Source organism: Sinohyriopsis cumingii, chromosome 5 (genome assembly GCF_028554795.1).
Source record: "Sinohyriopsis cumingii isolate HCF-2022 chromosome 5, ASM2855479v2, whole genome shotgun sequence".
Lineage (NCBI taxonomy): Eukaryota > Metazoa > Mollusca > Bivalvia > Unionida > Unionidae > Sinohyriopsis > Sinohyriopsis cumingii.
Genome location: NC_142965.1, coordinates 146,656,761 through 146,669,847, shown reverse-complemented (window position 1 = coordinate 146,669,847; position 13,087 = coordinate 146,656,761). Strand labels below are relative to the sequence as shown.

The following is a 13,087-nucleotide window of genomic DNA, read 5'->3' as shown; positions in this document are numbered from 1 at the left end:
TGCCTACTGCAAACGCAACATGATAGCCTTGAATTCAGTGATTCACGCCACCCGAAGCGTCGAAACAAATCACATTTGACAATAATGTCGTGTGATTTTGACATTAATGCAATATAATTGCACAGATTAAATGAATTATCAATAATAAGAGTTATTAATGGAGAAAAGCCGGGTTTAGGCGACAAGTGCGTGTAACCTCATCATGTTATTAAGTTGAATTATTTCAATAATTGTTAGAACTACGTCATTTTGATTGTAAACCGGTTTTACTTTGCATTCGTATTTTAAAGTGGATTCACTATGCGTTTAATGCTGTGTGATGCTTGCAAGTAAAACAATCAGTTTCTTACATGGAACCCATTTAGGTGCGATGACCACTGTCAGAAAGGCTGGTAAGTTCATTAATGTTCGCTGCTAATCGGATGAAAAATGTGGAAATTAACAGTATGTTTGACCTTTTCTTTTGTCTTTCCTTCAGTTTGTCCCTCTCAGTTTTGTTTTTCCATACGGGCTTCTGTATTCGTATTAGATTTATATTACATTTGATGCTTATGTTGGTGTTGATGTGATCGTGCATGTTGTCAGTTACCGGTAACATAAATTATACGTCATTATTATGGTCCCTTGTGACCACTTTGTTGGCCTGGCCATTCATATGTATCTGACTTCTACGTCATTATTGTGGTCCCTTGTGGCCACTTTAGTGGCCTGGCCATTCATATGTATCTGACTTCTACATCATTATTGTGGTCGTCTGTGACCACTTTGGTGGCCTGGACATTCATATGTATCTGACTTCTACATCATTATTGTGGTCGTCTGTGACCACTTTGGTGGCCTGGACATTCATATGTATCTGACTTCTACATCATTTTTTATTGTGGTCCCTTGTGACCACATTGTTGGCCTGGCCATTCATATGTATCTGACTTCTACATCATTACTGTGGTCCCTTGTGACTTCATTGTTGGCCTGGCCATTCATATGTATCTGACTTCTACATCATTACTGTGGCCCCTTGTGACCTCATTGTTGGCCTGGCTATTCATATGTATCTGACTTCTACATCATTATTGTGGTCGTCTGTGACCACTTTGTTGGCCTGGCTATTCATATGTATCTGACTTCTACATCATTATTGTGGTCGTCTGTGACCACTTTGGTGGCCTGGCCGTTTATATGTATCTGACTTCTACATCATTACTGAGGTCATCTGTGACCACTTGGTTTGATGAGTGGCCTTCGCAGAGATGAGAGCTTCAGGCCGCATAAATAGTTCAACATCATGAAGTTAATTAGTCAAATTAGTCAATATAACTAAATGGAACTGAATACTTATCTGCACAGTAAATAGTGATATTACATTGTCAACAATTAAACTTCCAGCTAGCATTGGAACTTCGAAATACATACTCAAGCCATCTTCAATATTTATATACACCAACCGTCTTTTCAAATATAGAAGCTGTTTATAAACATTCGACAGTATTTAATTGGTCAGTCACTAGCTGTACAAAATAAACTTTCGTGACAAATATCTGCTATAGATTTTCAAATTCTAATAGACGGCACGAAAACAATGAGACAAAAAAGCCTTCTCTCTTTGTCTATTTCTGTCTCTCTGTCTGTCTCACTTATATGTCTCTGTCTCTGTCTGTTTGTCTCTCTCTCTCTCTTTGTCTGTCTGTATGTTTCGCAACTTTACTTCCCCACCTTTCAGAATTGCTACTTTACACGACCATATGGTCATGATCGAGCCAGATGGACATGACAATAAGTAGTCAATCAATGGGAGTTTGAGATTTTCAAGGGTCCATGCCTTGTACAGAACCACATGACTTTACAGTTTTTTTCTAACGTGGTGAGTGTTGCAAGTACAATTCCCCTGCGTACACAAACACGAGACCATTTTAAGTCCGGCGTGGTATATGGTTTGTGAGAAAATATTAAACCCACGCGGTTTATAAACCAAATCCATCTAAACAGCACCGCTGCCTGCGTAATATCGCGATGTAACTAAGGGTCACAAAAAATGAGTTACCCTCGCAAGGTCTCGAGCTAGAGTCTGTGTTGTAAAGCGCGCATGCTCAGCCACAACAAGTGTATGTGCGTTCTCCGCGGATCTGCGCACGGAGGTTTCGTACGTTTTCCATTTTTGCGCCCATGCTGTCTCGAACTCGATGACCTTATCTTCGATAGTCACCAGGTACAGTTAGTTAATTACACATTGGTTACTTTGGGTGCCGCAGGTATTTCCAAAAATAAACACGCACTCGTTGATAAATTCGTAATGAAATTATCTTACCAGCGCTGTCCGCGTCACCGGTTACTATGGATATAGCACTGACAGCAAAATTGATTGGGGTGCCTATGATTTGCGATTACCGCCACGTCAAAGCCAACGGTCGCTGCTACGTTAAGTACACAAATCTTATCCCTGACACACATACGCACTTGTATGTCACGAGTGTGTCGATTTTCTTGGAGATTTTGTAATACAGGTGTTGTCCCAGTTCGATTTTGTTCTGGCCTCTGTAACTCTGAGTGCAAATCATAATTAATAATGTCATAACTGCCAGGCAACCATATAAAATATTTTCCTGGAGAATATTTATGTCTTCACAGACTGTCTGTACTCTTTAAGGTTTACTTAGAACTTATTGATTACGCCTACGCTTGTCGCTCTCAACGATCGTTCTCGTTTCGTTCAAGAACTGTTACGTAGATAAGAGCCGCCATTCTAAATAACAGTAGAGAATCTTCTCCTTTTGACTCAGTTATCTTTTGTGGTCCGATATCACGGTAGGCTTGTAGGTCAATTCCATCTTCATACGGCCAAAAAATTGCCTCAAAATCACCTTATGACCACATTTTGCGAAGCTCTAATTGCACACTTGCTTTGTTTTGTTCTTGTTTAACATTTGCATGACTTTTGAGTAAGCCTTTTCGAGCCGAATATTTGCACCTCACGTCATCGAATAAAACAAAAACAATCAAGACAATTATTCCTATCCAATTTTTTTTTAAACACGTTTACCTAAAAATGTTACGATAATTCACTGTGCTAAAGATTTAGGGATAGGCTATAATACGAAATTCATGCTTTCATAAAGTCTAGCGAATGCTCTACATGATGGTGTCTCTCATAGAAATTGGCTAATTACTCGGGTTACTCGGATTGAGAAGAAAATGACACCGACTCCCTTTAATCAACAAATAATCACAAGAAATCTAATAAAGTTATATACGGAGACGTAATTACAACTAGCACGTAAGTAGTAAAGGGGGGCACATTACGTACAATGGGAATTAGCATTACAGGGATCCCTGGGACACTTTACGTACAATGGAAATTTAACATGGCGAAAAATCGTGGGTCACTTTACGTACAAGGGGAATTTAACATGGGAATAAATCGTAGGTCACTTTACGTACAAGGGGAATTTAACATGGGGAATAGAGTTTGGGCTTGTTTAGGGACAAGGGGAATGGAACATGGGATTTTTTTTTTTTTAAAAAAAGGGGTAGGCAATGGAAAGGCTATCTCTTTTCGAGAAATATGGCTGGCCCTGAAAAGGGCCTTTGGGTTTTCTTCTTCTTCTTCTTCTTCTGCTTCTAATTTCTTCTTTTCCTCCACCAACTTCTTATTTTCTCACCTACACTCTTTTTCTTCTTTTTTTCCTCCTTCTCTTCTTTCTTCTCTTCCTCCTCCTCTTCTTTCTTCCTCTTCTCATTTTCTTCTTCTTTTTCAATTTGTTCATTCCATGCTCTCATCCTTATCCTTTCCTCTTCATCCTCCTTCTCCTCCTTTATTTCTTTTAACAGATCACTGATGATTACCTTCATTTTTCGTAAATTGTTTATCTCCATCTTCACTCGATGGGGACTATAAGAGTAGTGATCCTCGTTTAGGTTAACCAACATTTGCTCAAACATTCCTAAATTGTCCAGGACGGTTTGCAATTTTTCCATTTTGTTAAGGTGGTTCGAAGCCATCTTCTTTTTTATTCTTTGCAGAATGGTTTGAACGACGAATACTGTGGGTTCTTATAGTGAAAGCGCGGACGTGATGGAAAACATCCCCCAAGACATAAAAATTGATCTTACCTAGATCATGACCGAACAACGCACGGACGTGAAGGAAAACATCCCCTACTTTTTCATTTCATATAATAAAACCCAAACTATACTCTTCACATACGCTAAGAAACCTATAATCTACTATTCACGCAAACGTACGCTAGCCTTTACTAACACATACACTCACACAATTAAAAAAGAGTTAGTGTTTATATTCACACTACTCTACCTACACACATTGGCAAATTAATAGTTATTTCTTTTCTAGAGTATTGGGTAGCCCTGAAAAGGGCTGTTGGTTTTTTTTAAACTCCAGATGCACCTATCTAATGGTTGCACCTTCCTGGCCTTACGCCACACACGCATCTTCTTCCCCAGTCTTCTTTCACCTTTCTTCTGGGGAGCGCAGAGGGAGGATGATTCGCTTCAGCACCCCAATCCTCTGTCTCGGGAATATTGTACGACATCCTCTCTCCTATTTTCTGTTCCTCTTCTTCCCTCTCTCTTCTCTCCTCCTCTTCTTTCTTTATTCTTGCTTCTTCTACGATAGCCTCCGCTGATACTTCATTTACTATGCGCCTGGCATATTCCAGGTGCATCTGGAGTTCTAACAGTTTCACAATTCTGGTGTTCATTCTTCTGGTGGTGTTGATCAATCAACAAGGGTAGCTCGACTGCCGAACGAGTTTCAATTTATACTGAAAGAGCGGACGTGATGGAAAACATCCCCCTAATAACATAAAATTGATCTTACCCAGATCATGACCAAACAACAACGCGCGGACCTAAAAGAAACACTCACTCACTTTTTTATGCTACCCATCACTATTTTAAAATTTTTTATAAATCACGTCAAGGGACTATCCACATACGCAAAGCAATCCAATGTAACCCCCAAATATACACCTCAAACACCAAAAAAGACATCATTTTAATCTACTATCCATATCAACTTACTTAACCACATACAAACACAAACACACAAACACATACCCTCACTTTTAAAAAAAAAGAGTTAGTGTTTATATTCACACTACTCTACCTACAAACATTGGCAAATCGATCGTTATTTCTTTTCTAGAGTATTGGGTAGCCCTGAAAAGGGCTGTTTTTTTGTTTTGCTATGGCATTCTTTTTTAGTTTCTAAGAATGCGATGTCCTCTGAGGATAGACTTTCTGGTGATAGGTCTGCTTCTTCGGAAAGAGAAGAAGAACTCTTTGGTGTCGATACGACAATCGACAAAGCCTCTGTCAGCTTCAGGTTGCTGCTGTTTTTGTTGTTGTTGTTGTTGCTGTTGTTGCTGCTGTTGCTGTCTCTGAAGTCTGTACTTCTCTGTCCATTCTTCTTTCTCCCTGTTCATTTCTTCTCTGAAGAGCTCTTCTATCAGGTCTTCAGTGATTTTTAACATTCTCACATTTTCTATTTCTTCTGGCTTCGGTATCAGACTGTGTCTGACCCTATGCAAATTCACGTAGGCTTCGTTGAGTTTAGCTAGTTTGGAGAACATCTTCTTAGGAGGATGAGTCGACAATGGATGGTTAGACTGGAAACAACCCCGGTTCTTAAAGTCAAAGCGCGGACGTGAAGGAAAACATCTCCCACACGCTTTTCGAGTCGCAACGTTCAGTGAGTGCCATGAGATGGATAGTAAGAAATCAAAGAGCATCAATCCAACATTCTTATAGCTAAACAAAAGACAAAGGCATTTTTTTCAAAACACAACATTTTTTATTCAAAAATCACTTAACACTAAACAACAACTCTAACATTTTTAACAATAATCCAACAATATAACAGCAAACAATTTTTTTCAAAACACAAACATTTTTTTCTCAATTGACAGTCTACTTTAAACAGGGCTGACAACGTTGTGATTTCCACTGTTGGAAATCATTAGGCCATTGATGGACACTACGTTTCCTAGCTTGAGACAAAAGATAAGCATAATGGTCACAAAACCATCGATCTACTTTCACATCGTTTCTAGTAGAAGAACGAGGATCAAAATGAGTCACTAAATGTTCTAAGGAATAGCCCAGGCTGCGATGATGCAGAAAATACACACAGTACTGTCCACACACCAAGGAATCTGTGCCTTGTAATTTCACATTATTGAATCGGGTGGTCTGAGCATTTCTTCTCATAAAGTCGATGATATCGTCTTCCAAAGGGGGCAATCCGTACGAATCGAAATATTCCACACATTCTTCTTGAGGAAAGTAAACGGCTACCCAGTGGGTTCCTGGGAGATGACTGTCGTCCGTGTTGATCACGTAAGCTTGATGGTCTTTAGGTTTGCGATGAGGGAGTTCATCTTTAGCACAGACGACAGGATTCCAAGAAGCCGTATACGAACTGTGGTTCAAAAGGTAATAAAGTTCCCAGGTATCCATTGATTTGTGTGTGCTTTTTTTTCTTCTTCACAGGTAATAATAAGTCGTCAATTCGATCCTGACTTTTTGCTTGAAAATGTCTGACGAATAAACGGTTATTCGTTCTGTTTCCTCACTCTGATTCAGGAGAGCTTCGATACGATGGATCTCTTGAGTGGTTAATGGTGGACAAGAATGTTGACGCAAGTCTTCAAACCACTGGTGCAACACGTCTTTGTTCGAGATGAGACTCCAAGCTTCGTCCAGATACTCGTCCAATTTTTCTTCTTGACTCAACATCAGGCATTTATCGTGTTGAATTTGACTGGGATGATCGTTTTGACATCCATAACAATTTTTCTTGATCAATTCTGTCATTTTTTCCACCAAGTGTTTGGCAAAACAGGAGACTAAATGGGCTTCTTGTTCTGGCCATCTCGATTTCATCATGATCACTTCTTCTTTTTCCAGGGTCTCCTCACATTCCATCTCCAAATTTTCTCCACTAGGTAAAGAGGGATAACAGTCTTCCATGGTTTCTAGTACTCTAGAATGACTTCTCTCAAACTGTTGATTTCTATGGTATTGTCAAATTCTGCATACAAGATGACGTTCACTGTCTCTGGCAGTTTATCTGCAAACTGAAGTTCCACACGAATCTGGCCAGATTTTATAGGGTGGAAATGTCCCTCGTCGCTGCCCTGGTCTGGAGTGAAATCGAAAGCCCACAAAGCATAGCCTCCTGCGTAATCGTCGTACTCAATGCCGTGACTGGTGTTGGTTCCTAACTGCCCGGTGGCTTCGTACAGGGACATGTACGATCTCAAGTAATTCTTCTTTTTAAAGTCAGGTTCGAAAGGTCGGGTACACAAGGTCTTACCATCGCGACTGACTTCGATTTTCTTCACGTCGAAGTGTTGAAAGTGGAAAGGATTTTTACCCAAAGCTCCGTTGAAGGCTTCATTCTCGACGATACCAAGGATTAAACGTTTGGGTAACTGTCCTTGAAACAGATGATCTTCGATCATGGAATGATGGTTAGCGGGAATGGTGAACGTTTTCACTTCCACCCTTCGTATCGGATACTTGGCGGTCGTTCTGCTTAACGTCTGACTGATGTCGTTACTTACTTTAGGTAACACTTCTACGCGTCGTACGTAGAGTTTGGCTTCTTGGATTTTGGTTTTGTACTCGTCAGCATTACCCAATAAATGGAAAGCGGTACTGCTCCGATTTAGTCTCAGGCGGACATCCACCCCGTTCAGCAAATATTTTCCTTGCAACCACATGTCCAGATGCAAACGATCCATCAGTTCTAAACTCTTTCCATCTTTGATTCTGTTTCTTCGTTCTACAAATCCGTCATTGTTTGTTTTGGTTGCATCAGTTTCGAATGTTTCAAACTGGCCTGCTTCGTCAGCTTCCCATAGCACACAGGCATTGAGATGAGTGTTCTTGGCGTCTATTCCGTACGTCAAGAGATTTTCCAGGTAGGCACGATAAAGGTAAGTATCCATGCTGCTACTGACTAGTTTGTTATTCAAGTACAAGTCCACTCCACTGAACAAGGAATGCATGCAATTGTTGACGGGAACTACCTTTTCATCGTCTATAGGACCTCCAGTCTTATCTACAACTTTGACTTTCAGGTACAAGTAACTGCTATTCAGATCGATGTAATCTTCGGGCTGTCCTTTGATTTCAAACTCGATGGGAGCGGAATCGGTCAATGAGGAGACGGGGTGAAATTCCACCCACTGGGATTCTTGCATCGTCATCATGGTAGGGGGCATGGCAAACAGATCCAGTTCCGTCTTGGAACAGGCGCAAGACTCTCGGTGCATCATTTTTTTCTCTTTCTCAATAATCGAAAACGTCTAAGTCTCGAACGGTTCTTCTTTTCTTGGCCTTTCTAGCTTGAAGTCTGCTGAAAGGGTGTTTTCTTCGTCGTCTCTTTCTGCCTTGTCCTTGCTGAATGCCTGACTCGGTAGCGTGCAGAGCATTTATAGGTGTGTCTCGTCGGCCCAAAATGTCTTTGCCCGTTTGCAGCATGACATTTTTCCTTGCCCTCAAGAAAGCTTCTTTAGGGTTTTGTTTGTCAATGATGACATTTTGGAGAAATTCTTTGCCTTGCGTCAGTGCTGCATCTTTCAAGGCGTGCAATCCGCGTGTCAGCATCGGTTTCAACACCGGGGCCACCGAACGAAAGGCCGATTTTAACATGTCTCCTAAACCGTGTCCTCGCTGTCGAGCAACCCCTCGGTTCACCGTGACTTTTCCTTTGGTGAATGGAATATTTTGTCCCAAATCTCCTTTTATAGTAATGTTGACCGTGTCCAAATACGACTTGCTGACCGGTAAATAGTGAGGATGGACAAATTCGCGGTGAACGTGGTAAGTGTTTCCACCTTCTTCGTCAGCGTTCGTGGCAGAATCCACTTTGAAAGGAATGACACGCAGTAACGGTACGGAGGTATGTCCCACCACGTTGTACTCCACCACATCGGAGTACACAAACATCAAATTCAGTCCTTGGTTCAGTTCTACCGGGGTACGAAAAAACTTGGCAAAAGTGTCGTTGTCAGAAATGACTGATGATTCGTTTTCTCGTTGTTCTACTGTCTTCCTCAGCTCCATGTCACCGCCCAACATGTCAAACAATTCAGGACAAAATTAGAAAGACATGATTTTAGGCCCCTCAGGAAATTTTATCAGGAAGCGACGAGCTGTTTTGTGGTATTCCAGGGTGACACTTTTTGTGGTACTTTCCAAAGCTTTCAGAAACACACCATTAAACATGGTGGCTATGGTGTTGACCAAATGTTGACCACTAAAATAATAACCTGGGGGAATCAGCAACTGATAGTCGGTCCAGTTTGGATTTTCTTTGTTACGGGTTTTCTTGTCATATTTGCTATGGGTATCCATCCACTGTTGCAATTGTTCGTCATGAACTTGCACCGTAAAAGAATTTTGATTGGGAAGGACATTGAGGACTTTGGTCGGGTGAATCATTTCTACTAAAGCCACTTCCCAATGGGCTTCGTGATCTAAGGGGATGGTTTGAGGTAATTTAGCCGTGTAACAGCACAACGTGGTGTGGGGAAACACCTCCATGGAACTGTCACTGGGTAAGGTTAAGTAAAATTGGTTTTCGTGACTCATAATTCTAGAGTTCTGTGGCTGTCCGAGGGGATATTACTGGACGTCAGAGGCGTGTCTCCACCCAAAATGGGGTTCTGATTGTGGTTGTTGGAGTGGTGACTGACACTGGCACTGGACACAAGGTTTCCGTTCGAGGAGAATTTCAGGGAGGGATTGGGAAGCAGGTAACCGATGCAACTGCTCAATAAAATGGTCCACAATTCTTTGTCTCCTTGTTGCAAACTCAAATTGGCAATGGTTGCCCCGATGACACAATACACCACGACGATTTGGCAGAAAAAGACGATTTGCGTTTTAGGCACACGTTCTCCACACCACACCCACAAGGGTTGTTTTTGTAAATCTTGCACAGAAGATTTGGGTGAAGAAGGAGTGGTCGACGTACCTGCGTCTGATGTGTGAAAGGGCATGATGGTCACTTCTTTTTATAGTCGATGACTTGCGAAGCGTCGATCCAAGAATCAAAACTGGGTGGATATCCTTTCCAACGTAGTTTGACTTCTTTGATACGTCGTTTGCCCACTTTACGGGTTCTGCGTTCGAGAATGCTTTCGATGTCGTACACGTCGTCTTCTTTTTTGGTGACACGTTGTAACTCGGGCAAATAAAACGTTCCTTTGAGCACTTCTCCGTTCATGTCTTCCAATTTATAGACGGCAGGATGACAGCCATGCACTCGTCCAGTGACGCGAAACAATTCGGTCGTCCAGTTAGGTAAGTAACCTTTGTCGAAAGTGCGTTTGGTTTTGCCAATGCTCACCCAATCTCCTACGGCCAACATTCCACTTTTCTTGGGGACAGCCCTCGTCGGGGACGTACCAAACAGGCGCTCAAACACCAACACTTCGTTCTTGGGAGTCACGTCTTGCGGGGCACGTCCGATGCTTCGATGGTAAGATTGGTTGTACGCTTGCACCAGGTGCGGTAAGATGTCGATGTACTTCAGAGTGTGGTGATGCGTAAAATATTTCCACATGCGTTCTTTCAAAGTGCGTTGAAAACGTTCCACGATGCTGGCTTTGGTTTCGAGATTCTCGGTGGCAAAAAAATGAATGTCACGTTTCTTTAATTCTTTTTGGAAAGCTTGGTTCAAAAATTCGGTGCCTTTGTCCGTTTGCCATCGAAGAGGGTGACGACCGCTTTGTTTCAACACCCGTTGCAGGTCTCGCACTAACTCGCTGCTCGATTTGGAAGTCAAGGGCATGACCCAGGCAAATTTGGAAAAGACGTCGGTGACACAAAACAAATATTTGTAGCCACGATTGTAGCTGGCCAAATGAGAGACATCGGCTAAATCGGCTTGCCATTGATGATCGATGCCTTCCACTCGGGTGCGACTTCTGGCAAACTTGCGTCGAATGGGTTTGTGCAAAGTGTAGGTAGCTTGTTCTTGTAACCATCGTTGCACTTGAGGTAAACGGAGACGTTTCAGTCGAGTTTTGGCAGCACGATACAATTTTTGAACTCCTGCGTAACCTGCAGGATGGGAGGGATCGTAGTAAATGCTGGCTAAGACTTTTTCCATTTTTGTGTTTGTGTGTTAATAAGACACCCACTCTTGGAGGAGGCTACTCTTTTTCTCTTGGGGTATTTTCTTGGATTGCAATGCTTTGCGTGTGCGACCGGCAATAGGTGTTGAAGAGGAGGAGGAGGATGTCTCAGCGGGGGATATCGGTTCTTGTTTCACTTCTGTCTTCACTTCTGTCTTCACTTTCTTTTTCTCTTGTGATGAAGAAGGGGTGGCCATCATCTTTTTAATCCATCCAATTCTGGAGGAAGGTGGTGTTGTTAACTTGCGTACTTTTTCTGGTGGAGTTTGAAACCCTTCCTCTTCTTCTTCTTCTCCTTTTTCTGTCTTGGTCACTGGTAGTGGTGGTACTGGTACTGGTGGTACTGGTACTGGTGGTACTGGTACTGGTGTTGGACTTTTCATCAAGGTCTTAAAATCTTTCAAAGTGGGTAGAGCTGTTTCGTCTAAAGCTTTCTGGTGAAAGAGTTGCAGTCGTTGCAAGAGTTGACCGTACTTTTGCGATTTTTCTGTTTCGGACAAATCTTGGCGATCCATCAAGGACTGCAATTCGTGTTGTAACTGGGACATTTCGCTCAAATTGGGATTGGGAGATAAATGCGGGTGCGTTGTTCTTGCCACCGATGGTATTCCATCCATCGTTTGTAAGGCACTAAAGCTAGTTTTCGTCCTTCCATGGATTTGTCAGGGGTCGATTCTGAGATCTTGGGACTTCCGAGGGCCTTTTTATCTTGCTCCCACCAGTCCTCCCAACATGGTTCCCAGGACTCCTTTCAGTATGGGGCCTAACAAGAGAGGTAAAATGCCTCCACGTTGGACCAACATCTTCTTTTTTTGACGAATGGGAACTTTCTTTCGAACCATTTGGCGAAGAACGTGACGATGCTTGCTTAAGCATTGTTTCTGGTGTTTGGACAAAGGGATCGTGCCTTTCAAAACGTTCAAACAACATTCGCACACGGTATCGATGACCTCTTTGGAGGCCGTTTGAATGAGTTTTTTTCGTAGGGGTGGAGAAGCTTTGGACAGGACAGATAGCATGTCCCCATGTTTGGCTAAACGTGGTGGTAGTCCTTTCCTTTTCTTTCCTTGGGGTTTTCTGGAGGGTGACATCTTTGGGTCTTCAGGAGCACCAAAAAAAACCACTGATATCCTACTTGGTCAGAGGTCTTTTTTATACTGGAACGCGTCGCCACTGATTGTCTTTACGTCGTATTAGTTTGAGGACAGGCATGACACGTCGTGCAGGGGTACGCAACGGACTAAATCGAGCCAGTTCTTGCTTGGACAAATCCAGTAAACTTTGTAACATGCCCGATCTTTCATGGACTTTGATTTTGGGAGAAGGTACTTTGTGAGCAGCAGCCACTGCCGCTAAATTTGAGGGTCCTGCTACTGGGGAAGTTCTTTTGGGGGTCATCAACGGAGACCTTCTTGGTGTGATCAACGTCTCCAAGTACTCTTCAGTTCCTGGTGACATCAACGGAGAAGTGGACAAACGTGAGGCTGCCGGAGACGCAGTCACTGCCGTGGCAGGTCGTGGTTTGCGAGTGTAAGGTTGCGTCCTGGCCGAGGTGCCTCTCTTGCGACTAGTTTTCTTCTTTGGGCTTTTCTTTTTCTGGGGACTTTTTCTCTGTTTCTTTTTCTGGGGACTTCTTTTCTTTTTCCGGGGTGGTGGTGTCTGGTCAGAGGAGGGTCCTGCCACTGGAGAAGTTATTCTTCTTGGGGACCTGGTCTTTTTCTTTTTCTTCTTGGGGCTTCGTTGGACTTTTGTCTTGGGGATAACTTTGGGGGCATTAGGATCCCATCTTAAGAGTGAGCGAATGATGACCCCTCCTAGAGTACCGCTCCCTCCAGGTTTCAAAATGATTTGTTTTTTGGTTTGAGTGTCGATGCGGGGATCGGCCAGTTGGACCAAAGCGACTTTGTTTCGATCGAAAA

At 42.6% G+C, this 13,087-nt stretch overlaps 1 protein-coding gene across 1 annotated transcript in view; it reads left to right on the top strand.

Annotated features, from left to right (window-relative positions):
- The first annotated feature begins 304 nt into the window (after nucleotides 1–304).
- The window catches only part of LOC149800416 (uncharacterized), a 156,749-nt gene continuing 143,966 nt past the window's right edge, over nucleotides 305–13,087 (top strand). The window contains exon 1 of the mRNA XM_089960054.1: nucleotides 305–392. The gene's annotated coding sequence lies outside the window, so the exon portion shown is untranslated. The remainder of the gene's footprint in view (nucleotides 393–13,087) is intronic.